Source organism: Pseudopipra pipra, chromosome 1, assembly GCF_036250125.1.
Source record: "Pseudopipra pipra isolate bDixPip1 chromosome 1, bDixPip1.hap1, whole genome shotgun sequence".
Lineage (NCBI taxonomy): Eukaryota > Metazoa > Chordata > Aves > Passeriformes > Pipridae > Pseudopipra > Pseudopipra pipra.
Window position 1 is genome coordinate 147,813,081 of NC_087549.1, and position 26,281 is coordinate 147,839,361.

Below are 26,281 nucleotides of genomic sequence, written 5' to 3' on the forward strand. Positions count from 1 at the left end.
AAATACAGTTATGCTGTTGCTGCATAACTCAATCTGGGGGTAATTTATGGACACCTTGGTAATATATTTCCCAAGGCCATCAGGGATGACAGAGTGTTAGTAATTTCTCTATCCTAGTAACAAAATCTAAATAGCTGTGAGCTATTTAGTAGTGATTTATTATCGGCTGTGCTGCTTTTTGAAGGCTGGCTTATATTTCTGCACCTGCCGTCCTTCTTCTTTCCTATGTCTTTCAGAAGTATCCTCAGCTAAGTAATCTTTTTGGGAGCTCTGACCAATAAAAGATCTTTGCAGAAGAGAACTGGTTCTATGAGCACAGCAGTAGCCTGGCTTTATAACTTGAAATAGCTCCTCTTCTATTTCTGTTTGTTCCTGGTAAACAACTGTCAAACTTTCAAGGGCTTTCAGAGATAATCACTATTATTACTAGAAAACACATCTATTCCATTGAAGGACTGATTAATGCTTAGTTAGATTTCTGTGAATGTTCATGTGTTTAGAGGAAAGCTACATATCAGTGCTATGTCCCAGTTCTTAAAAAAGAGTGAATGAGTACATGGTAAGATGACAGACAATATCTGGATTCCAAGAAGCTTTTGTCAGGACTTTTCCTCTGAGGTTTGTGCAGTTCAAAATAGAGTAAATGATCACGAAAAGGAAAATAGGTGCAGTGGTTGATGCCCAAGTGGCACTGCAGAGTGTGTCTCACCACGTCCTCCTGAGTGCCCAGGCCCTGACACAGCCCATGAAATTCAGCATCACTAAGTAGATGGCAATGCACATGGGGAAATGGCATAAAAATATGCACAGAGAGGGGTAATAACGTTGTTAACTAAAGCAGAAGTGTTGTCACGTGCGGAGGAGAGAGCCCATCCTGGTTTCTGTGCCTCCTGGCAATAGTTCCTGTTGCACCCTGGCCCCAGCCCATGGAGAGTGGTAAACTGCATTCTTGGACTTGTCTTATTTGCCTAGACCAAGGTTTGGATGGGATTTCAACTCCTTCAGATCTACACTCGATCAAGATTTTTTTTTCCCAGTCAAAATTCAAACCCATCCTGAGCAACTTCATGGTGAGAGAGCCTAAGTATGATTTTCAAGAGAATCTGTGTAATTCTGGAGACTAGCTCCCATCCTATCTTCTGTGCTTTTATCCTGGCAATACAGATGATCTTCATATATAAGTAAACAGAGTCAATATTCCTTCCACCACTAGTCAGCAAGCCCACATGCTTTGAATTTCAGAATGAGTCTTTTGTGGTTGGTAAGTCTGTGTTCATAATAAAGGTGCCAGAATTTCTGTAATCTTGAAGTTTTGCCTTCCACTTGTGTGATTCCATTGATTTCAAGACTGCTAAGCCAAGGGAGGAAAAAAATCCATCAAGCTAATCCTTGAAAAAAATGCACTGAATATTCTTAGGCAGAAGCCAGGTCAAAAAACTGTGCCTGTGGTGCTATCAGTATTGAAACCTTGTTTCAAAAGTGTATTTTTCTTTCGTTAAAGTAACAAGATACAACACTAAGTACACAAAGGAATTTAAAAACATTGATGAGCTGAAGATTTAGCTGTGTGCCGTTGGAAACATGGCACTGAGAGGATCATGACCTTTATTTCAGTGCAGTTTGGATGCTCCAAGATGTATAACCTCTAAGAGATAGGACACAAATGATGGCAGATTTACTCAACATGTATCACATAGTTTAAAAACCATGGGCCTTTTCAGAGAGAAAGGCCAAAGTGATGTTAGTTAAGTGGACATTTAATTTCCTCTTTAGTCTTTTTACAAAGGAGGAAAGGAATAGAAGGGACCACCAGTCAGGAGACATCCTGAATTTGGGGGTAGGTTTTCTTTTTCTATTCCCACCTGTTTTTTTATCCTTCCTATCTTAATTCTAAATCTAGAAAAATGCTGCAGAGGCAAAGACTTGAACATATGTGCATGGTTTTAAAGCAGGCTGTGTTATTACCTTTTTGTATGGGTATTCCAGGCAGTGACTTAACTCACAGGAATTCTCATGAGTCTGGAGTATTTAAGAATGAACGGGAAAATATTTGTAAGTAGCTGGCTTAAATGAATATGTGTAAAAATTGCCATGGGAAACCCAATTTCTCCATGGCCATGACAAGACTGGCTCACTGCTCTTCAAGGATTAGGGTGAGATGGATGGTTTTCCACCTGCAAATGAGTCAGCACAGGAGGGGAAGTGGATAGGGGGGAAGGGGAGGGCTTTAGTCCTGAGCTCTCCAGGCAGTGACCCATGAATCTGGTCTGTGGAGACACAGGCAGAGGGTTTTATGAGTGCTGTGCTCTCAGTGAACAGTATGTTTGGGTTTAGGAGCCCCCGGTGCCTTTCCACAGTACAATCAGGACTCTGAAAAGCCTTGCTCCAAAGAACAGAGCTGTCACAGGGTTTCTTCACCTTACAGACCTGGTATTGTCATACTCATCCCTCTGCTCTGCTCCTTATGGCATCACATTGACCTTGGCTTCAGTGAAACCTCAGCCCCTCTTCCACTGGGGCTGAGACTGTCAGGAACCAACCAGAAATGCTCCCTGCTGACAGCACTGTGGCTACCAAGCATGGGAAATGAGCTGTCAGCATTGTTGACTGAGCTACAATTATGGGTAAGAAGTAGCTGAGAAATAATGTCAAATCAGTGTGATATTGTTTGTGCCACACTCCAGTCTGCAAACGAAACAGGAGAGAAATTCCTCAAATAAATGATTTATTTAATGAATTATTCAGGCAACTTTAATTTAGTCAATCAATCAGAAGTCTACCAGCACCACGGGACATAAATGGACCAACGTTTTTTCAGGCATCAGTACAGAAGGTAACTCCTGGTCAGCAGATAGCACAAGTACTCCATGTTTCGGGCTGACAGATGTGCTCATTGATGCAGCTGAATCAATGTCTTACTAAAGCACATTTCAGCTATCCTACCTTGAGATTAAACCCATTTTCTTCTTCCTTAATCATTTATCTATGCTGTTACATCCCTGTAACACGTCAGCCCACGTGAACAGCCATACAAAGGTCGGTTCTGCAACATTAGCTTGAAGTTTGGAGGATGTGCAGGCAGTGGCGTTGTTTTGCACCGTCCACCTGAGAAGGTGGGTGAGGGATGGGGTCCTTCATTCCCTCCTTGCTGCAAGGTTCTAAATCATTCCTCATGCTTAGCCTCTGTGTTCAGGATTTCTCTGAGAACTTGTTTTTCAGGGACTCTATCCTATACTCCCCACCACAGTTACCATGTACCACAGAATTATTGACAGTGAGATGTACGTCCCAACATGAGCTTTCTGGAGACCAAAAAGCTTCACGGCTGCTTTGTTTGGAAATGGCTTCTCCTTTTCATGAGAGACTGAACAAGCCATCTTATTTGCTTCTGTTTGCATGGTACTTTCAGTGTGATGAATTACCTGGGCCATGCATAACACAGAAAACTCTCCCTCCTACTGCTTAACACCGAGGTTAGGCTGCTCCAAACACCCACCTTTGCCTGGGCTTGTGCAGCATTATCCCTGCAAAGTGCTTTTACTGTGCACACAACAATTCACAGGGCTGTATTTTGTGCAGGCATAGGAAAACCTTCCTCTACCAGGGAAAGAAGTCACACCCCTGGGAGTGCAGTTTTGCCAGGATGACGTGTCCACCGTCACGTTTCCCTGGCTGAGCGCTGCCGATGGAGCCACAGAGGTTCAATCATGGGCTGACACAGCTGCCAGGAGGAACTAGCATGAAGATGTCAGGTTTTGTTTTTGGTATTACACCTGGAAATTCCAGTGCAGTTCCAGTAACTCAGATCTGCTCATGTGCACTTCTTAGTTATGGAAAAGTAATGTCATCTTGCCATGGAAGCAATCCCTAAATGAAGGACACTTGCAGTTCCCAGGCAGCTGCTGCTTGCTTACACTTGTCTCCACAAAGTCAAGAGTCATGCAGTCATCTTGCTCTTCTCGTGGGGAATTGTTAGGGTATTTCAGCTATTTAGTACCACAGAAACACAGAATCACAGAATATGCTGAGTTGAAAGGGACCCACAAGAATCGAGTCCAACTCCTGGCCCTGCACAGGACCATCCCCAAGAGTCACATCAGGTGCCTGAAAGTATCATCCAAACACTTCTTGAGCTCTGTCAGCCTTGGTGCTGTGACCACTTCCCTGGAGAGCCTGTTCCAGTGCCCAACCACCTTCTGGGTGAAGAACCCTTTTCTAATATCCACCTTCACCATCTTCATTGCCCTCCTTTGGACACTCTCTAATAGCTTAATATCTTTCTTATATTGCTGTGACAGTAGAACTCAGCTCCAGCTAGAGATCCTGGTCCCAGGCTCCCCAGGCCTCACTCGTTTTTGAGTGAATCAAGGACCATGGAAAGACAGGAGGCTTCCTAAGAGCTGCTGTGGGCTTGGTGTTCGTTGAGAAGCTCATTAAGTGATGTCAGCCAAGGAAAGATTCTCAACCTCAAACCTTCAAATTACTCACATGCCCCTGCCAGACTGAGGGGCATTTATTGGTGTGGGTTTGATGGTCACAGTTCTGGGTCTTATTACTGAGGGAATATTTTGGCAGCTCCAAATTGCACCAGGACAAACCAAAAAGAAAAGTATCCAAGAGGACGGAATGATCAGACGTGGCATCTGAAGCACAGAGATGGGCATTTCTGCCTTTATGATTGTCAACAAACCCAATCACTGATTGATTGGCAGTGAATCAGGGAAAATCCGCTTAGCTGGGATTAGATGGAGGAGGTTAATGAAGTGTCTGAAGGTAGATATTGGATGCTGATGCTGTCTGTCAGAGAAGAGTGCAGCTGGCTCCTGGATGGGAGTCCATACCTGCCTTTCCTTGCCTGCAGAAATTACTGTGGTGCTTCCCAGGTGGGGCACTGGAGATATGGAGGACACCCAGGAGGCAGAAATGGGACCAGGCAGGCTCAGCAACGAGGCAGGGACAGGGCAATGGAGGCTGAGTCACTGCAACTACCAGGGTCTGAGTGCTGCAGGTTGAGTTTGTGGATTTGAGGGCAAAAACAGAGCTCAGGAGCTTTGTTTGGAGCTCATCTTCTTATCACCACCACAACCATGAGGAATATAAGTTGCAGTCATGCTACAAATGAACATGCTGAGCAATCTGATCTAGTTGGAGATGTCCAGGCTCACTGCAGGGGGGTTGGACTAGATGAGCTTTAAGGGTCCCTTCCATCCCAAATCAGTCTATGATTCTATGAAGCAACTCCTCTGCAGCTTGGAAGAGATTTTCTAGTTTCCTAGATGCTGGAAGCACCGCTGTCCAGTGGCTGAACTGAAATTCCTGTAAGGAAATTCTGCAGTCTGAACCTGGAAAACAAATTGTATTTCAATTGTAACTTGTTTTATTTGTACTTGAGCTGAAGCAAAATCTTTGCTATAAATGGCAAAGGGGCCTTGTTTGTTTCTAACAAATGGGGCTAGATTCTCCACTCTTTTTCACTACTACAAATCAATAATTACTGTATTAAAGTCAGTGGATTCACACGATACAAAATCAATGCAAAGCAGAAGGCAAAAAAATCCGTGTATTACAGTAATAGGTAGTATTTTGCCTGTCCTCATATTGTGAGTACTATTCCACATCAAAGGTATTTTTCCCCTGCTCCTAAGCCCACTCAAGTATTCATGATTTGCTTCTCATCACCAAAAAATGTATTAACCTTTTACACTTTCAAATTAGCATTGCAAGTTGTTCCTGAAAACCAGAATTTAAGATCTCACAAGTTATCTTGAACTTCCTATTTTTTATTAATTTTGTTGTCGTTGCTGCTTAGGAGACCAAAAAGGACTGGCAAAACAAGATATGATGCTCCACAGCTGATACAGAAAAGAACCATTCTTTGGTACGTGATGGGCTCACAAAGACACTGCCATTCTTTATTGCTCTCAAACACTCCTAAAAGAAATCAACTTTTATGTGAATAGTTTTCCCTGTCTGGAAACTAAGCAGAAGAAAAGGGAGACAGCACACAAAGCCCAGCAGTGAAAATGGTGGGGAAAATATAAATTGCACTTGGGGAATACTTTGTTTAAAGTCATGCAGAAATAACCTGTAGCTTTGAGACCTGATTTATCTTTTCCTGTGGTCAACTGGGATTTAGCCATTGCCTCTAACCAGATAATTCAGTGGTTCAGTGCTGGAGATATACTCAGAGCATCCTCCTTGTGGCCACATGATTGTTCAAGGCCATGGCAAATGTCGTTGTGTTCTGCCCTCCCCAGGCCTGGCCCAGGGTTTTGATCACCTTTGTCCACCAGCATGTCCATCTGATACCTCTTCATTTGCACTGAGCCGGAGCCTCTCATTTTCCTTGGCTTTTCCATCCCTCCTCTCCCACTCACTGGCCCCTGGCCAAGGCTGAATGCCTCGGTGATGGTGGTTGTGCTTCTGTGACAACATATTTAAGAAGGGGAAAAAACTGCTGTGTAACATCAACTGGGAGAGAGGAGTGAGAATAAGTGAGAGGAACAGTTCTGCAGACCCCAAGGTCAGTGCAGAAGGAGGGGGAGGAGATTCTCCAGGTGCTGGAGCAGAGATTCCCCTGAGGTCCATGATGTAGACCATGCTGAGGCAGCTGTGCCTCTGCAGCCCATGGAGGTTCATAGTGGAGCAGAGATCCACATGGAGCCCCTGGAGAACCCCACTCCAGAGCAGGTGAGTGCCTGAAGGAGGCTGTGACACTATGGAAAACCCAGCAGGTTTGCTGGCAGGTCTTGGACCCTGTGGGCTGGAGCAGGCTGTGACTGAAGGGCTGCAGACCGTGGGAGGGACGCATGCCAGAGCAGTTCATGAAGAACTGCAGCCCTTGGATGAGACTTGTCTTGGAGAAGCTCATGAGGGACTATCATGGGAGAGACCCTACACTAGAGCAAGTGGATAATGTGAGGAGGAAGGAGCAGCAGAGATGAAGCGACAAGAACAGAACACAACCCCCATTCCCTGTTCCTCTGTGACACCTGGGGGAGGAGTTCAAAGACTGGAGAGTGAACTTGAGCCCAGAAAGAAGGGAAGGTTGGAGGGAAGGTGTTTTTATATTTTTTCTTGTTCCTTGTGTTGCCGGTGTATTTTGGTGCTGAAAAAAATCTCCGGAGCAGTTAATTAGGGGTGAGATATGAAAGGGTTTATTTGCCAAGGCAGTAGATGGTATACGACGCGCGCGCCGGCCGTGCCCGAAAGGTTACCTTTTATAACATTATCCATCCAATCCCAGATGTGTCCACCCTTTGGCCCTTCCTCTGGACCGCCCCTGGCCCTCCCCCTGAGAATTGGGTCTGGGGTCTTTTTGGGACCACTTACTTCATCATCTTCAACTTCATCAGAGCACAAAGGGCACATATTTACCTAATTCTTGACCTATTCTGTGGTTTAGGCCCAGATATGCTGTTCTGTCAACTGTCTAGGCCTTGCCTTGACAAAAGACTAAACAATTCTGCTGTATTCAGAAGCAGGATTGATATGGGGAGCACAGAATGGGGTAAGAGGGTTAGGGAATGTATAAACAAGGGTACTGGAGAAAGGGAAAGGGACAAGGGACAAAGAAGGAAGGGGTTTCTGCTTTTAAACCTACTTATAAAACTCATAAGTCTTACAAATATTAGAAAAATGAAAACCATTAGGGGCTTAAGGCATCACTTGTTATCCTACTCTGATTGTCACAAATTAAATTAATTTCCCTAAGTAAAGTCTGTCTTGCCCATGACAGCAGTGGCTGAGTGATCTCTCCCTGTACTTATCTCCACCCATGAGCCTTTTGTTATATTTTTCTCCCTCCCTGTCTAGTTGAGGAGGGGAGTGATAGAGTTGCTTCAGTGGGCACATGGCACCCAGTCAGGGTCAACCCCCCCAGTGCATTTTGTTCAATGTATCTTTTTAATAAGAAATATCTTTGCAATTTCCCCTTCTGAAAAGAAAGAGAAGTGACAGCAGTTCATCCTGTAACACCTTTTGGCCCTGTGCTCTCTTTAACATATACCTGATGTTGTAGGCTGAAAGATTTGGATGTTGGGGGAAGTTTATGCCAGTGTGAGTTTGTTAGATAAATATTTGCACAATAAGTGTATGGATGTGAAGTAGGCTGGAGCTGAGCCTGTAAACCATCAGGATCTCCTTTCTTTCCACAGAATCATAGAATTGTTTAGGTTGGGAAAGTCCTTTAGGATCATCAGGTCCAACCACTAACCCATCACTGTCAAGTCCACCACTGAACCATGTCAGTGAAGAGGTGTTTCGGTCACAACCTGTGGAAGATCAGAATATTTTGATGGAGCAAAACAGAGTTGCTCCAGAGACCTGCTCCCAGGAACTTCAAAAGACCCTAAAAATAGATTTAGAAGAAGAATTAAACACCAGAGAAAAAGGATAATGCTGTTTTCTGCCTCCTCTTTCTGAAGATCTGCAGGTACAGACAGACCCAGGGCCAAGCACCTGTTTTGCCTCCAACAGGAATGTTCAAGAGGTGCAGGCAGGTCCTCAGAGGACTCAGGAAGATGCAGCCTGGCTGTTCCTCTGCACAGAAGTCCTTTCTCACCAGAGAAGATGCTGTGCAACTCATGTGAATCTTGCACTTCAGCCACATATTTGTTAAAGGTATTGCATGTCTTTCATCTTTGCATTTTTAATAAAGAACATATAAAAATCCCAACCAATGAACCCATTTAATCTCCCTCATTTTTATCTCCATTAGATGTGTTACATAATTACTTAACCCACATTCTCTTTGATTCCTTTACAATTATTTTCCCTCTATTAGAGTACAATCATTCAATAGCAAGCCAGAAGATGAGCTCTGATCTCCTTTCAAAGTTCAGGTAGCTTTACTGCTCTGTAGTGCATATGAAATACACTGAAATGGCCTTTTCATCTCCGGGTTTGTGTAAGGAGCAGACTCCTGCTTGCTCAGGCAGTGACTTTCCACTGGTGAGACATCTTCCAGCATTTCCCCTCCCACTTATCTCTCACCTGCTCCTGATTTTAGCAGCAGCTCACCAGTGCAGAAGCCAGAGTGACCATATAGTCCAAACTGAAGTCCAGGTTACCCCCAGTGAGGGCAGCACGAAGCTGCCCAAGGAGTTCATTGCATAGAGAGCAGAACCAACACTTCAACAGCTCTTTCCTTATGCTATCAGAAATGGCAATTTAAGATCTAATTTTCATCAGCAGTTCCAGCCCTAGGCATGTCCATAGGCTTTATTTCTTTTTCAGGATGTATTCATGCTCCTCAAGCAGCACACAGGGGAGGGATTGTTACAAAAACAATCTATTCCCTGAAATTTGTGGCTGGGCATCATCTGTGTGAGCCACTGCTAGATGGTCACACTCATGGCACATCTGTAGTGTGAAATTCTAATCTTGAACCTAATTTTCAAATTTTGCTACAAGCAAAAAAAAATAACAAAATAAAACAAAACAACAAAAAACCAAAAAACCAAGGGGGGAGAGAAACTAATAAACCCCCAAAACTTATTTCCAAGATGTTAAAAAATACACAACTAAACATGCCTCCTGCTTTCTACAGATTCATAAAACTCACAACTGGTTCCCTTGGTCCTCTTGCTGTGCTTATTTCTTGTTCAGTATTTCTCCAGAATCATTTCCCTGTTGTCTTGTCAACCCTTCCACCCACCTTTACCTCCCATCCTCTGTGTGATGAATTTCCTTTCAACTTTTTCTTAGGCTCAGCCTAGTAGGATGTGGGAGACAAAAGATGTTCCTTGCTTCCCAGTAGTAAATTCTTCTTCCTCTCACTCCTTGAGCTGTCTGTACTAGTGTGCTGTGACCAAACTCCCCCCCATTTGCAACTGATAAAAATCCAGAATTTGCTTCAGCATATTTAATGATACACAGAAGCATTCACTGATCACTTTGCATTACCTCAGCTGTAATTATTTTCTCAGAGTTACACACTTTTTATCAAAAAAAAAGAAAGAGAAGGGTAATCACTGAAAGTAAATGCGATTCTGGGAAGACTTGAATATTCCAAAGTTAAGACCAGAAGAACCATAACCTGTGCATTTCTGCTTCTGCAATCTCTTTGTTCATTTGGGTTCTTATGTAGAAATTATTCCTAATTTCAAAATGCAGCAGTGGGTGAAAGTTTGGTTCCCATCTGTTCTTGGCTTCATGGTTTCTGCTTCATGAGATCACTTCCAGAAATGCATTAGTTATACATTCTTGCAGAGCAAGTGTGCGTATTGTCTGCAAAAGCACTTACTGTGGCAGCCTCTGAGCATTAATAAACATGACACCTCTCCTGTGCTCTTTATGCTGTGAGGTTTCTGCATTAAGTCATCCACCAAACAGGATCCCTGTGTCACAGGTAAAGCTGTGTAGTGATTATCAGGCAAAAACATCAGTTAATGAGGGAACTAGTCTTTGGAACAACTGATAAAAATTGTAATGCAAATCCCAAGCCTGCATCCAAAGTCAGCTGGGCACTTCAGACATATTTATTTATGGCACCCGTTAGGTACTAGTACAAATTTAGGAACAGGAGCTAGCTTTCTCATACCTCATACCCCTTCATATTTGGAGGAGAATGTGGGCTGGGATTAACAAAGTGATATGCAGATGACTGAGGCTTTCTCTATTCTTTTGTTTAGGACAAATGTCATGGGAAGAGATGTAGTAAAATCTGCTGAATGCAGAAGAGGACTAAAGGATTTACTCTTTGATGAGATTCCTCACTTTTTTTTTTTCCAGTTAAGAGCTATAAAGACTTTTCATAACCTTTTCCTTGTTCAGAGCTAGTATGTGGATGCATGTAATGACATACTTAGGTCTGTGTGACATCCAATGGTATGCAGATTTATTGGCCATTTTGGAAGCAGCAGCTGTAACTTCACCCTCCTACTGCTGTCTGGAAACTCATGGTCCTGAGCAGGGCTTTGTGATGGATACACAATCTGATCCTCAAACACACCACCAGTGTCACACCATTGGCTATTCTTGGCCAGTCAGATTGCTGGTAACTCTGACTTTACATTTGTTTGCAGGACTATGATTGGTGGCATTGTGCTTTTAATATTAAATCACAGGTTATGGCCTGGAGTTCACTCAATACAACTTTAGTCTCTTGCTTGTTTGGGTCAGAGAAGACTAAGTGCTGTGCAGCTGGCTGAAAGGTCAGAGGAGACGGTGCCCTCAGGTCACTGTAAGGCTGGATGCTGCTCAGAAATGCCCTCCTCTGGTTTCAGCTGTATTGATTTCTGCACAGCATCTGCACAACACCTCTCATCTGTTGTGTGCAACCGAGTTCTAAAGAAGGAAGACCAGAGATGTGAGAAACTGAGAGATACCCGTGCAAATGACAGTCTTGGACAAGGCTGCACCTTGGGCACTTACTTTGGAGACTGGATATATTTCCGTGGTTTGTTTAGGTTATTGGGGTTTTTTCTCCCAGATGTGTAGCACACTCCAGCATGGCATGGAGCCATGGTTCAGTGGATAGTGTGAGGTGCTTTGTGTGAGGTGCAGCTCTCATGCTATTTCCACTTGCATTTTATGTGTTGGTACAACAGCAGGTAATTAACAAGAGAATTCAGTTTTAATGCCTTCAGGCTTCTGCAGCCTTTTTGCCTTCCATACACAGATCAGCCCCCCTGGCCTGGATGGGCCAGACTGTCTCTTTCTGAGTCTGAGGTTTGGAGAATCCTTCCAGCTTTACCACCAGTGAAGTCAATATACAGGGGAGCATTTCAACTGAAACATGACTCCTATTTTATTTTATTTTATTTTGTTTTGTTTTGTTTCTAAAATCTGAATGAAGAGTTCAACAGTAAGAAGCATTTCATTTTGCAAAATTTGAAACTTATTTTGTTCTCTCTGCAGGAAGACTCCAGGTCATTGCGACCCACAATTCCTCTTGATGGCTGCTCAGAAATCTCAGGAGCTGGGATGTCTGCTATGCCTGAGTCACCATTCATTTCTAGGTTTCTGCGGCAGGAAACAGAAATATTGCTTTTTCACCCTGTACTTTTGGCATTTGGACCCCGCTTCTTCCCAATTCTATAACCTTTTGAAGCTGGTGAGTCCTTTTCTATGTTGCTTTTTTTTTTTGCACTTGTGTGCTTTTGAGCTGTAACCCAGGTACCTTCTTCAGATCTGAGAGCTGTTTGAGTGGCTGACTCTCCTCAGCATTGGTTGTTCTGCATTAGGGTGGTAGCTCATATTACCAAGTCTATGTGATGCATGTAGTTAGGGAGCATCCCTGGGACTAGGGGTCACAGACAAGGTTTGGCTTCCACACTTTATAGAGGGGGAGGCTGACCCCAGTTATTATTCTGAATTTTCCAGTGATAGAGAGTTGGATCTCTACCTGTGAGTGCAAGATCTACAGGTACTGATGAGTTTCAGAGAGTGTATTTGTTTTTCCAGAAGTTGTGGAAAATACTGGAGACATGTCTCTTATTTCTGCAAGGTGGTCACCATACAGGCATATAGAAAATGTCTCCATATAGATAGCTTATTATCACGGTGTCTTTTTAGTTTGCTAAAACATACCACAAGAGATTTAAGTGGTTAAGAAAATCCATCTTGATGAGATTTGTACTAATGGCTGGATACATTTCAGCTGAATGAGTTTTCTGCACAACTGAACACACTGTGTGCTTTCTGACAGAGCTATGAAGTGCTTGGCTCTCAGTCAGCACATCTCGATGCAGAGTTAGCTACTTGTGTGAGGAGATCCCAGCCAGTGTCCAGAGCTGGCATTTTTTTCTGCATTTAGTTTATAAAGTGCCAGATCTTGTAGTAGTGGGAGTGCACTCTCTCCCACCTGGAAAATCTCACCTTAATAGACATAAAGGAAAGCTTCACAGGCCAAAACTCAGGCTGAAATTCAAAAGGGAGAAACTACCTACAGCCAACACTGATAAAAATTGGTTGGTGTATACCTGTTGCAGCTCTGTAAACTTCAGCACCTCTGTGTAGCATTACAGTGTGTTGTGTCCCATTGTGAATCAGGTATCAAATATAAAGAAGGCCCTTGATTCAAAACCATTAACCCAGCACTGCCAAGTCCACCACTAAACCATGTCCCTCAGTGACACATGTACATGTTTTTTGAACACTTCCAGGGTGGGTGACTCCACCACTGCCCTGTGCAGCCTGTTCCAATGCTTGACAACCTTTTTGGTAAAGAAATTTTCCCTAATATCCAATCTATACCTCCCCTAATGGCAACTTAAGGCCGTTTTCTCTCATCCTGTCACTTGCTACCTTGGGCATCCAGTGAGGGGTGTAGAGATGGCAAACAGACTTTTCTCTGCTGGGGAGGTGTGTTGGGAAGAATCACTGTAGAGGGGATTGGGAACTTCACTAATGGTCATGATTTTTGTGAAGAAGAAAGCAATCAGAATTTGCTCAAGTATTTAATTTTTGTCAGATATTCCCTTGCAGGATTCTTAATATCAAAGGGATCACCGTGAGAAGTTAGGTTTGCTACAGCTGTTACACACATTATTCCATAAAATACCACAACTTTACCTCAACTTTGTCCCTTGCCCATTTCGTTGGTATTTTTCTCCTGGTGTCAGAGTAGCTGAAGGAATTCAGTGAAAGAAGGCCACTGAATAAAGAAATAAAACAAGGAAGGTTGCTACAGATATGACTGACTTCTCCTGGGAGGAAATTCGAGGTAGGCAGTGCCATGCCACATTGTGCACTGACTGTACCAGTGGTACAGCACAGGCTTGGGGGTGATTTTTTCTTGAGGTGAAATAAACCTCTTTGGAAGTGAGATGTTTAATCAGCACCTTTGATGCCAGGCAATGTTACAGATGATTAAGCAGGAGTTTGTACTCATAAAAGTAAATGTGAAATTACTCAGGAGTGCCAGCAGTCTGGGAGGAGATTTGCAGAGTGTGGTACAGGAGGGAGCATGAGTGGGTGATGAGAAGCAATTCAGGTAGTAAAGAAAGCTTTAATGTCCCCTGTGATCCCATGTGCCTCTGAGACTGAGGTTTGGGACCAAGTGCTGGCTGAACAGCAAGCAATGAAATTCTCTGTGGTTGCTGGTTCACTCCTACACTCAGCAAAGCAGAGCTCTGGATGTTCCCTGCATAAGCACGGTGACATTGAGGGCGGTTGGCTGTGCCTCTCCTTCTGCCTTGCAACCAGGACACCATGAAGGACCTCTAATTTATGTACCACTGAAATAAAAAGAGATGATGGGTAAGACAGCAGTGGTAACCAGCTTTTTCAGGAGAACTATGAGCTGGGCAAGGCAAAGCATGAAACAGAAGGGGTCACCAGCTTGGATGTGGCTAAAAAGGATTTTAGTCCAGAGACTTCGCCAAAGGAGATAAAACCAGACCTCTGTCAAGGAGCCAGTTTTCCTTGAAACATCAAGCAGGTGGGCAGCATCTTTCCATGAACAGCAAATGCTGTTGGGAGCCCATGGGCAAATCTCTCTTTTTGGAACAGAGACCCACAACCTGCTACAGAGATTTTCCCGTGAAACAGAGGAAAGCATAGAAATGTTGGCTGACCTGGGGTTTACTGACAGATGTGCAGGGCAGCACAGAAGGCAAAAATTCATCATCAGAAAGGACTCAGTGTGAGCCAGAGTCTGGGCAATGCAATTGGGCCAGTTGGTGTAACTGGTAGAGGTGTGACATTCACAGCAGTTCTGTGGGGCTGGAGAAGACTTTGGGTTGGAAAGGATCTCCAGCAGTTGGAAGTGAGATCAGGTTTCCTTCAACTTCTCCCCATGCTTACTTGGATAACACAGACCTCACAGAGTTTGGAGGAAACAAAGCAGGAGTAGTTTCCTTCCATTTTCTTACTCTGACCTTTGTTAGAAAGCAAGTGTTTGGCAGAGTGTGAGCTCCCTGTGCAGCTGGGTTTAATATGCATGAGGGAAAAATTGATCCTCAGCTGCCTCGTGACATTATGGGATGCTGAGTAAAAGTCATAAATCCAACCTGCAATACTGGGGAAATTAGTGATTATGGAAAAAAATGAGGAAGGCCATTAACTTCAGGCACAATGGAAAAATTGGCAAGAAAAAGGGATACCACAAATATAAGACTATCTAGGATAAATTGGTTTAGAATTGAAATTCCTCCTCTGTTCTCTAAAAGATGGACACTGAACTGAAGAGGCTAATACTGGAGGAAGAAATATCACCACTCCACATCTGGTTTCCATTTAGGTGGGTTAACAGCAACATTAATTTGGTTCCTTTCATACTCAGACGTGTGACAGATCCCAAATGAGCCAATTTTCAGGCCAATATGGGGGATCTGAGAAGTTGCCCCAAAGGTTTGTCTGTGGCATTTGTATTTTGAGATGTGGCCTGACTGATTTGCAGGGAAGAAGTTATCCATGGAAGAAGGTGCATCAGCCTGAGGCTGCATTTTTGGGAAAAGAAGATGTGTTTGGGTCTGTCTGTATGGGAGGCAGGACAGAGCCTTCTTCCTGGGCTGAATATCCATGGAAAATGGTCAATGGGAGAGCAAAGACCATGAGCTCAGAGCGTTGATTATCAGGTGAAATTGGGCTGGTGGGAGAAGTGGGGTAAGGATGAAGCTGAGCTCCCAGTGTTACCAGTAAGTACTGCTGAAATGCTGTCCAGCACTTGCTAAACATCCTAAGTGGATGGTCCAAGGGGCATTTTGATCAGGATTTGGGAGATGCTCTTTGACATGGATACAACTTTGTTCGATACAAGTTGTACTGCACTGGTTTAGCCAAAAAAATGATACTGAGGAGCAAACAAAATTTAGTCACTTTAAAAATTCTTATCCTTTAGTGCAGACATATGACTCCCTGGAGACTGTAGAAAGTTCAGGTTTGGCTTTTCTGTATTAAATTTTAAACACAGCAAATAGAACTAAATCCAGAGGATGGGACAAAACTGCCTTCAGAGCAGAACAGAGCCCGCAGCACCTTGAAATGTTGGCTTTCAGCCTGTGCATTGTTCCTGGCACATTTGGGAAGCTCATGGAGAAAGCGTTACACAGCACGCCTATTGAATTTCAAACAAATATAAAGCACCTAAATCCCTCTCAGTTTATTCATTGAAAATGTCTTCTACCTTTTCTGCATATTGAACCCTCTGCAAAATCTAGTTATAGAAACACTAGTGGTAAGTAACTGGATTTGCCTATTGGATGCTTTGAGGTGGAGGATTTGAGTGCTTTGGAGGGGATTGAATAAGTGTCTCAACATGCAAAAGCAGCACAGATGGACGTGATGGGATAAACTGAGAGAAATGCAAATAGAAATTTCGATAGAGAGATAACAATGACACTAAGACAGTCACTGATACAATGGGTAAACTCTAAAAATGTTCCCAAAAGTGAAGTTTTGAGCTTAAATGGTGGGTATTTTCTAAATTAACACTGTCTGCTTGGTTTAACAAATGAGACTTTCATTCCCTTCATTGATTTTGCATGGGCAGAGAGTAATAGGACAAAGGGAGATGGTTCTAAAATAAAAGAGAAGAGATTTAGGTTAGATATTCAGAAAAAATCCTTTAATCAGAGGGTGGTGAGGCACTGGAACATGTTGCCCACAGAAGCTGTGGATGCTCCATCCTTGGAAGGCCAGGCTGGATGGAGTGTTAAGCAATCTGCTAGTGGAAGGTGGCCTTGCCCATGGACAGGAGGTTGGAACTAGATGGTCTCTAAGGATCCCTTTAACCCAAACCATTCTGTGATTCCATGTTTTCAACTGTAATTAACATTTTTAATCCTTCTCAAGCCATATATTGTGTTCCCATTTCTTTAAAGGCCATGCTCTCTTTGAGTGGGCTTGATTCTTGCAATAGGACACATGCAAACATTAACATCCTCCAGCCTTTCACTGGCTGACTCTTGAAACTTGTCTTGCTTGCTGAAATTAGACTTCACTTCTTTTTAAAAACTGCTTCACTTCTTTGTTGAATTTGCAACCCCAAGATTCAGATAAACACCCATCTGCACATCACTAGGCTGCAAACATAAGGCAGGTTTATATTATTTATAAATATCAACTGCATGGGAGTGCTCTCTAAGCAGCAAGGCATTCTTGCCATGAAGAGCTGGCACAGCAGTTGGGCACTGCTGTGTGGAAGCAGTAATGGGCATCACCATATATCTTGTTCTGAGGTTTATGTACTTTGCACAGCTTCCAATGCAGCCATCCTGCTAAAAACAGGTTTGGGGAATGAATATGTGCTAAAAGAGCAATTCAGAAGAAACTACTTAAATGCTGCCCTGGGTTTCCAAAGTGGCAGCATTATTCTGGGGCAGTACTTTGTATGACAAGTTAAAGAAGTATTATTTAAAGTGTGTTTAGTTAAAATTATGGATATTCAGCACTAAGAAACACGCCCCAGCCAACCTGATACAAGCTTTTTTCGCAACAGCTTTTCACATAACAGGCAGAGCCTGCCTCAGTATCTTCAATAGCTGCTTTTGAATTGCCTGCAAACTGTGAACAAAGTGGATACAGCATGCGAAAACCCATACATTCCTTGCTACAGAGGATTTCAAACCTTTTCTGTGGAATGATAACTGCTGCTATGAGCAGTTCTGGACAAGAAATCATTGCCCTGAAGAAAGCAGTGGGATATGAGGATGAGTCGAGTGAAACATGTAGTGTGATCTCACTTTGTGATATCTATGTAACCTATCCAAAATGTTTTATGGGGACCAATTGAACCTGTTAAAGGGGTTGCCACAGATGTACGTGGGCTATTTCACGTGCCAAAGGAAGATGGTCTCAGAAATCTCCTCCTGTAGTGATATGACTTTCTCATTCAACAGAAGCCATAACAGGAGCCAGTTTTTCTCCTGGAATGGGGACAGGAAAACATACTGCTGCCTTCATCTGAGAGCTCAGCCAATGCACTATGAAGTGGTTTGCGCTGTTCTTACTCCGGATATTTCTTGCCAGGGAAGGAGACATCATAAACCTGTTTAAAAAAAAGATGACTGTTTAGGAGAATGGGAAGTGGGAATTGCTTTTCTCCCTCCTCAGCCCACAGATTTGATTGTTGATGTGAGCAAGTTTGCATTGTAAAGGTGGAGTGAAGCTGAGAAACACCAAACAACTTGAAAGGCAAGAGGTATCTCTTTCCTACCTCTGCCAGCACTGGGATTTGGGCTGAAAACCCCAGCACTGGAAAGTCCTCTGGTTCAGTCTGCAGTTCTTGATCATGTTTCTCTTGAAACTCATTTGTTTAGCTATTTTTTCTTTTTTTGTCTTTTTAAATATTTTTATGTGAATTTGATAAAATCACAATAAATCTTGTGGTCCCAGAATAGTCAGTGTATGTTGGGAATTGCTACTATGAAAAGGCAAAATGATGGAGTGGGAGCAGCCAGGGTGTGGATCTTGGGACACTTCACAAGCAGGGGGAATTCTATTCCCAGGCAGTCCTGTAAGGCACAGGTTGGTGAAAACAAAACACATGGTATGTTTTGCCACTGTGCCAGTCCTAAAAACAGCACCAAGGACACAGGGCAGGCTGCCTCAGGCTGAACCTCCAGAGAAAACTCTGCCCAGCCCTGGGCACAGGCTGATGAAGCAGAGAGAAACCAATTTGTGTCCTGGCTCGAGTTGATAAGCCAACTGACCCCTGCCACAGCCAAGACCCATTCCAAGAGAAGAGCTGTCTGATCCAGAAGGGCCAGTCTGCAGGCAAGTTTGATGGGTAAAATTTTAGCACATAAAGTCCTTCAAGTCACTGTAGGGTAGAACAGACTGTTTCAGTTGGAAGGATCACCCAGTCCAAGTGCCTGACCAATTCAGGGCTGACCAATTTAAAGCAGATCCATAAGGGCATTGTCCAAATGCCTCTTAAACACTAACAGGCTTGTGGCATCCACTCCAAGCCTGTTCAACAACCCTCTCAGTGAAGACAGGCTTCCTAATGTCAAGTCTATTGTGCTTCTCAGTACTCACAGCAAAGGTCAGACATTTCACAAGAGTGTAAGCTATGAATTGATGTCCTCTCTCTTGCATTGAGACTCCACTCCTTGTTCCACTCCATCCTCTGCAGAATCTGGAGACAGCCAGCCCTAATTAATGCACTTGCATAACTACAAGGTTTCTGATCTCTTCACAGGGACCTGGAGATAATCTTTGCCATTTTTAAAGGTAATTAGAAGTCTGTACTTGGTTTGTGCCTGGTAATGACCTAAGTGAATGATGAAATTTCCAGATAGGCTTATAAATCTGTAAAGTTCATGCTTCTTCAGGGAAGGTCTGGGAACATAATGCACATCCATCTTGACTTTTTCTCTCATTTAAACAAAAATAAACATTTCAGATCAGGATACTTTTTAGGTCTTACATAAAATTCTAAACTCAGCTTCTGGTTCCTTTACAGTGTGTGTAACTTATCTAATATGCTGATGAATGAGAGATATTTATCATTTTTATCTCTATTCTTACTGGGGTAACAATATCTCTTTAGACCCAGCATGCAGATAAAATGATGGCCAGGATCTCCAGGCATGTCCCCAGTGTCCAGGGACATCCATGACCAAGCAGGGAAGGTGAGGGTCAGTGTTGGATATTACCCATGGTTGGAGAAAAAGCTGCAGAGCCTTTGTCCCTCACCCTGCCCCTGGCTGAGAGTTTCCAAATGCAGACTCTCTCATGAGCGTGTCTCATGTTTTGAGGTGTTTTCCAGATTTGTATCTATTGTTAAGGCCCCCTCTCTCATTAGTTTCATCTTTAGTGCAATTCTTAGTGCATTTTATGACTTCATGGCCAGAGAAGACCCCACAACTGGAGAGCTCCAGGAGCATGTCAGATACACCTCCTTGATTGTGAAGATATCAGGTATCAGGAAGTAATTAAGGGGAAAAAAGGTGGTAAATCACCTTTTTTTTGGTAAATCACCTCTTAGCAGTGAGGTAACCTGCCAGTTTTCATCTATATCCCAGGCAGTAGCTGACTCTCTCAGGGTGCTTCAGTTTAATCCACCCAACAGGCATCCTTTCAGGTGATTTGTGGGAAGTGCAGCCAAGGCTTAGTGGTTATTTGTTCTAAACAGAGAGCAAGCTGTAAACAAGTTTCCTTGGCTCCTACTCTGCAATGAACATCCCCAAATTCTTGAGTTGGATTTTTTTTTTTTTTTGGTAATTTTCTTAACCACAGCTAAATTTCATCAGCAAACTTGGTTTAGATTGATATCCCCTGTGTAACTTTCATACTAGGATGATGAGCAGTTCATGGACCACTGAGGGTTTGCTCTGGGCCTTGAAGTGATGTTTTGGGGGCAGGTAAGATCCTGGATGTCTTCGGGTGTTTAATACTTCATGTCTCTGCATCAGGCACAAGCATTGCCTAAATCCAAATATTGCTGTAACATGGGCTTATTTCCTCCTGCCAGTGATGTCCCTGGGCACTTGTTCACCCTGGGATGTCTCACTGCAGTTTCCTCAGTGAGTGTCATGGACCATTTGGATCAAGTGAGCGGTTTACTGAGGGGTTTTTTTGGATTAGGAGGCTGGGAGTGCAAGCCTGCATTAATGTTAATGTGAGCATCTCTCAGGTTTTGTCTTCAGGGCAGTAATTTTTAAGCAAGAGGAAGAGGGGGTATCAAAGACAGTAGTGTTTGGGGGGAGCTAAAATCAAAACTCAAGCAGAAGCTGGAGAAATAATCCCAGATCTCTGAGTGACTACTGGCATCATACTACAAGAAGACCCTCAGGTCTTCTGCTTCTCCTGGTCAGAATCTTTCAGAAAAAACTGTTATTTGTTTCCAGTCAATGGTAAGTTGCTTGGTTAACTCTTCCCACAGTTAAACTGCCCTGGAAAAACTTTGTATGTGTTTCTTTGTGTGTGGTTGAATTTCCCTGAATGATTCCTGCTGAGGAGGGTCCCTATTGTCAGTGTGCATGTGAGAGAGGAAACAGGAGGATGGAAAGCAGGTAGTGGGAGAAGCTCTGATCTGTGGTTTCCTACAGGAAAAGTGATGGCAGTAGCCTCATGAATCTCCACAGTGATCCTCAGGGAGGTGATTTTTTTATTTCTACCAGCTCTCTGGGCAGACAACTGTCCAAGCTGGGATCACCCACTCAGAAGTTATTTACATCCCACAAAACCACCACTTCCCAAACTGGGATGGGTTCACTGCCCTCTGTTCTGTTTTGAGGGGCAAATCTTGTCAACTCTTACAGCTTCTCTCTTTCTTCTGCCCACCCCCACCCTTTGTTCTTTTCCCCACTTTCAAAGGTATTTTGGATGAGTAGGTTTAAAATTAATGTATATAATTAAATGTAGAATGATGACCCCAGAATAGCCCATGGAATAGGAGCATGGAACCGGCCATGCTCAGAGCTCTTCTTGTTTGGGTTTTTATTTTTAAATTAAGAACCTATGTAGCTGAGCAACATAGCTCACATTCAAAATTTGTCTTCAGAAATATTAAGGGTCATCTACAAGTGGTCAAAAGAGGGCAATTCATATTCTGTAAGACTGCAGAGCTTGTTGGAGCATCACTTCCAACTTCCATAGCACAGGACAGAAAATTTCCTGCAAGTGTGACCCTGCCATGCACCGAGACATCATTGCTTACTGTCAGTGTGTGCTTTAGAGAGACACAGAGTGGCAACTGCACCTCTTTCACAGAGAGGTAATTCCTCAGGGAGGGACGTGGTCTCTCCAGACCCCTTCCCTGCTGGTCTGAGGGGAGGTCACAGCACAGTGAGTGCCAGGAGAGGAGCTCACGGCCCCTCACTTCGTGGAAACCTGAACTGCAAATGCCAGGAGTGTTTTGTTCTCCAGGGCTGCCAGCCCTGCACTGCTCACCAAAAACCGTCTGCACTGAGAGCTCCTCCCCTGAGGCTTTTTTTCAGCTTGCACCTCTCATAAATCCTTTTGGCATCTGCAACAGGGAAGAAGCAAGAATCCTTAGCTGGGATCACAGGCCTTTGGAGGCAAGGATTTTACATCAGGTTGTAAAAGATAAAGGCAGTGGTGTGTGTGCAGAGATCAAAGGCAAGATCCACACTGCCTATCTGCGTGCCTTAGGCATCTATTTGGAATACTTAAACATAGGCTGCTGTCTAGGATTGTCCTGGGTATCTATGTCTGGTTCAGCAGTGTTGGAAGGGGGCTCAGAGGAGCAGCCCACACCAGTGGCCAGAGGGAAACAGCAGAGCCTTCTGTAGGCTTATGAACTGCAAGTCTTGGCCAGGAACTCAGCACTTGAAGCTGTATATAAATAAATTATGTATTAACCTTATGGAAAGTGAGAAGCAACCTCTCCCCTCTTTCAAGAGCATTTCCCAAGAAAGTGCCTTCAGCGTCATCCCAATGATATTGGGCACTTCCATGGGGACAGGTATGAGCCAAAGCCAGGTGGGTCAGGGTTGGGGTGGGGGGCCATGTGAAGCCTATAGACAGGCAAAGGCAGAGCTGGAACACAAGAATAGCATCAACCCAAAGGACATTTTCATGCTTTCAGACCACAATATGGGCAATAAGGTGGTCATTGCTTCTTCCTGGGACCTCCTGCCATTTTGCAGTCCAGAACTGCCCAGGAATAACCTGACAATAATTAAGACATGCAAAGTGTTGCCAATAGACAACACTTATCTGGGTGGTGGATTCCTGCTGTTTGCCTGATGGATTTGCAAAAACCAAATAAGAACCACATGTGACCTGTTTAACACTAGTCAATAAGAGATGTGTTTTGAAGGACTGTTCCCATCCATGAGCAGAGTGCATCCCTGTCTCGCTTCTTGAGCAGATACTCAAAAATCCAGTTGGTAAATCCAACATTCATTTCCACTGACTATTGTAGGATAAAAAAGTATTAGCTCTGGCATCTTTAGGGTGGGTGCTTTTGATATGATATGAAACTATGGGTCGGAAGCTCAGCCTGCTGCTTTATCTCCAGGATCAAAAATGTGTGTAATGCTTTCAGTTGCCAGTGCTAAGGCTTTTGGTATGTGCTGTAATACTCAACTGCAAAAGAGTGATTTCCTGTGGAGACCACAGGAGCTGTCACTTGAAATGGCATCGATATTTTTGCCTTTGGACATTCATGTTCTTATTTACAAATAAGGCCAGTAGTCAAAGAACCAGTGTGTCACCTGTTAAAAAACTCACACTTCCTCATTTTCTGGTGATGTAGCTGTAGTAAATCTACTGTTGTACACGGATTTTATGAGTTCACTCCAAGAAGCTGTTCAACTGGCAAGATATTGGGCTAAAGAAGAAAGTCCCACTGTGCTACCTCATATTCCACCAAATAAAAAGAAACCCACATAATTAATTCCTGAGCTGTTCTCAGAACCATGGTTTATATCATCCAAGTCTCATCTTGAATGAAGAGATGCTTGTATTTCCCAGACCTTCTTGCTAACAGATTTGTGAAGTGCTTTTTCACCCCCAAGATATATTGGGTTATTGTCAAGTGATAGCTCCTGCTCATACACCTGAGCTCTGTCTCATTCCAAAGCCCATTTAACTGTCTCAAGCAGAAGCATCACACAACAAGAACAGCAAAGGACTGCCAAAAGCCTGTCTTGTCTAACTGGGTAAACCTTCATTTCCAGGACCCAGCACTGAAGTGCCACGAGACCCACACAACTGTTGGCAAAGGTGCCCCACAGCTGTCAGACATGGGGGGCTGCCCCCCCAGCAGTACACAGGGGTGATTGGGCATTTGTCAGCCCCACAAGGCCTGTAGAGCAGGAAGAGTCTGAATACAGAGCAATCCTACGGCAAACTTGTCACCTCCCCAGACAGATCAGCCTTACGGCAGAAACTGCAGAGTTGTGCTGCGACATCAGCCACAGCTCAACGTCACTGTCTGTCACCTCCACATTCCTGGCTTTTCTTTAATCCTCAAACCACTGTCTTTTCCCCGAAATGCCAGTCAAACGAGTGATTGAAAGAGAGATGTTTAAGTTGTAGGCAAAACTCCTCGCTCTTCATTAACTTCCCCGCGGCGAGTTTGACACACACATAATACACCCACACACCACCAAACAACTTCCACGCAACTCACACAGTTTTTTTTCTAAAGGAAGAAAAAAAAAAGAAGAAAAAAGAGGCTATTATATGTTTTACTACTTCAAATACTTGTGAGACATGTATCTACAAGAATTCTCCTGATGATCCCTGAAGGCAATAATAAAAAGGAGATAATAACACTTTTTTCTCTATATAAAAAAATATAGAAAATTTTTTGATTAATTCCTAGAATACTGTAAGTCAGAGTACAGGCTACATCCCTGCCTCCCACAGGCAATCAGGCGTTGGAACAATACAGTTGATCTAATTGCAATAGAGGATATGAATGCGAAGTAATAAAGCTATCTGTCACATTGCAGTCCAAATGACATGCAGTCCCTGAGAGCTTTTCTTTCCTGTTAGTCTAAAGCCAAAGACCTTTCAAAAGGGTCCAGTGGTGCTCAGTGACAGGGTCAGAGGCAATGAGGACAAAGGGAAACGCAGGTGGTTCCCTCCGAACGTCAGGAAACATGTTTTTGTTGAGGGTGTCTGAGCACCTGCGCTGGTTGCCTGGGGAAATTGTGGAGTCTTCATCCATGGGGATATTCAGAAGTCATCCAGACGTGGTCCTGGGCAACCAGCACTAGACAGCCCTGCTTGAGTAGAGGGATGGACAAGGTGACCTCCAGACATCCTCACCTATTCTGTGATTCTATGAACTCCTGGTCCCATTTCTTAGCTCTGTCTCTAGCAGCCTCTGTCTATAACACCATATAGCAGTATAGTGATTAATAAAATAGTGCTCACTCCTGAGTGATCAGAGCGATTTCCAAAATATTCTGCTAATCTCCTCCAGAAAGAGCTATGGAAATGTTTTATCTCCTCAAATCACACATAATTAATGCAATAGAAAAATTCAACAAGTTATTATAATTCTCCTTGGTGAAAATCAGTCTACCTTTGATTCACCTTTCTTTTTCTCCTTGATCAGAGAGAGGCTTTAGCAATTAACATATATCCATTCAGTCTTTTTGGTCAGGAACAAAATAACCCAAACCCACCTAAAATGGTTGATAGAGCATGACCACTTCCCCATTCCTGGAGGTGTTCAAGGCCAGGCTGGATAGGGTGTTAAACAACCTGGTCAACTGGAAAGTGTCCCTGCCCATGGCAGGGGGCTTGGAACTATGTGATCTTTAAGTCTCTTCCAACCCAAACCATCCTATGATTCTTTGATTCTAAAAAGAAGTGCACGTGTGATCATGTGTATGTTTTGTAGGAAAAGTATTTATCTGTGTTTATATTTTCCAGCATGTGTGGGCCGGTCATCATGCCCAGAGAGAACATATTTTCCTGGTATATTTAGTTATGCAGTGCTGTAGGCTTGGTGGGAGAATTCAGAGCAATTAATCTGGGAAACTGATGTGTGTATGTGCTCACATTTCCTAATGCTGCTCTGCTTGGAAGGCAAAGGACAAAAGAGGCTCCTGTACTCACCCGTCTCTATAAACTCTCCTAAAGACATTTGCGCATAAAAAAAATTGCATTCTGGCACCATAAAATAAACCATTCTTCAGAAACAATGTCACCCTACAATGTGGGTAATTCTGGTTTTCTTGCCTACTTGCTGTGAGATGGTGATGTAGTATATGGGGCAGTGAGGCTTGAGTGAATTCAGAGCTACCCTTTCCTTGATGCTGCCCAGATGTCCTGGAACTGATGGCTCCAAGCCACACACATCACTCAGGACTCCACTGGACATAGCCAGGCTGGATGGCTGTGCCCTTGCATGGAGCAGAAATGCTAGAGGGTGCAAAGCTGGATAAAGAAAGGAGTCTGGAAAAGTGCAGTGCTGATCCTACTCTGAAGAGTCTCAAAATTAGAGCACTCAGAAAGGCCAGTGGATTTTAATCTGGTTCAGGAGGCTGCTGTAGCAGCTGTAGAGGGTAAGTGAGGAAGATGTTTTCTGGTTACAAGGTACCGTAGGAACCTAAGCATCGAAGTGCTGAACAACATGAACACGCTGCTCATTTTGCACAGTATTGAGACATCTCACTAAGATGGGAGGTACTTGCTCAGCATCAGAGAGTGCATTTTTCCTTTCCTTCCACTGTCTGCACTAAGGTTTGGGTTATCCAGGTTATTTAGGTGCATCATTACCATTCAAATAAAAAAATAATAAATCCAAGCATCTCATCATCTCTCAGGACTACATTTAGGAACATTAAAAGGGAGGATACCGCTCCTTTCCTCCTCTGCATGGCCACTGGCAGAAGGAAATGAGTAATAATCAGTCTCTTTCTGCCTTGAGCTGCCACCCTCGAGCAGATAAGAGCTCACT

At 43.6% G+C, this 26,281-nt stretch overlaps 1 long non-coding RNA gene across 1 annotated transcript; it reads left to right on the plus strand.

Annotated features, from left to right (window-relative positions):
• The first annotated feature begins 7,675 nt into the window (after nucleotides 1–7,675).
• Nucleotides 7,676–25,805, plus strand: LOC135403906 (uncharacterized). Its single transcript, XR_010425525.1, has 4 exons — nucleotides 7,676–8,622; nucleotides 11,863–12,058; nucleotides 20,687–20,747; nucleotides 23,541–25,805. It is a non-coding gene; the product is annotated as an uncharacterized LOC135403906 (long non-coding RNA).
• The last annotated feature ends 476 nt before the right edge of the window (nucleotides 25,806–26,281 follow it).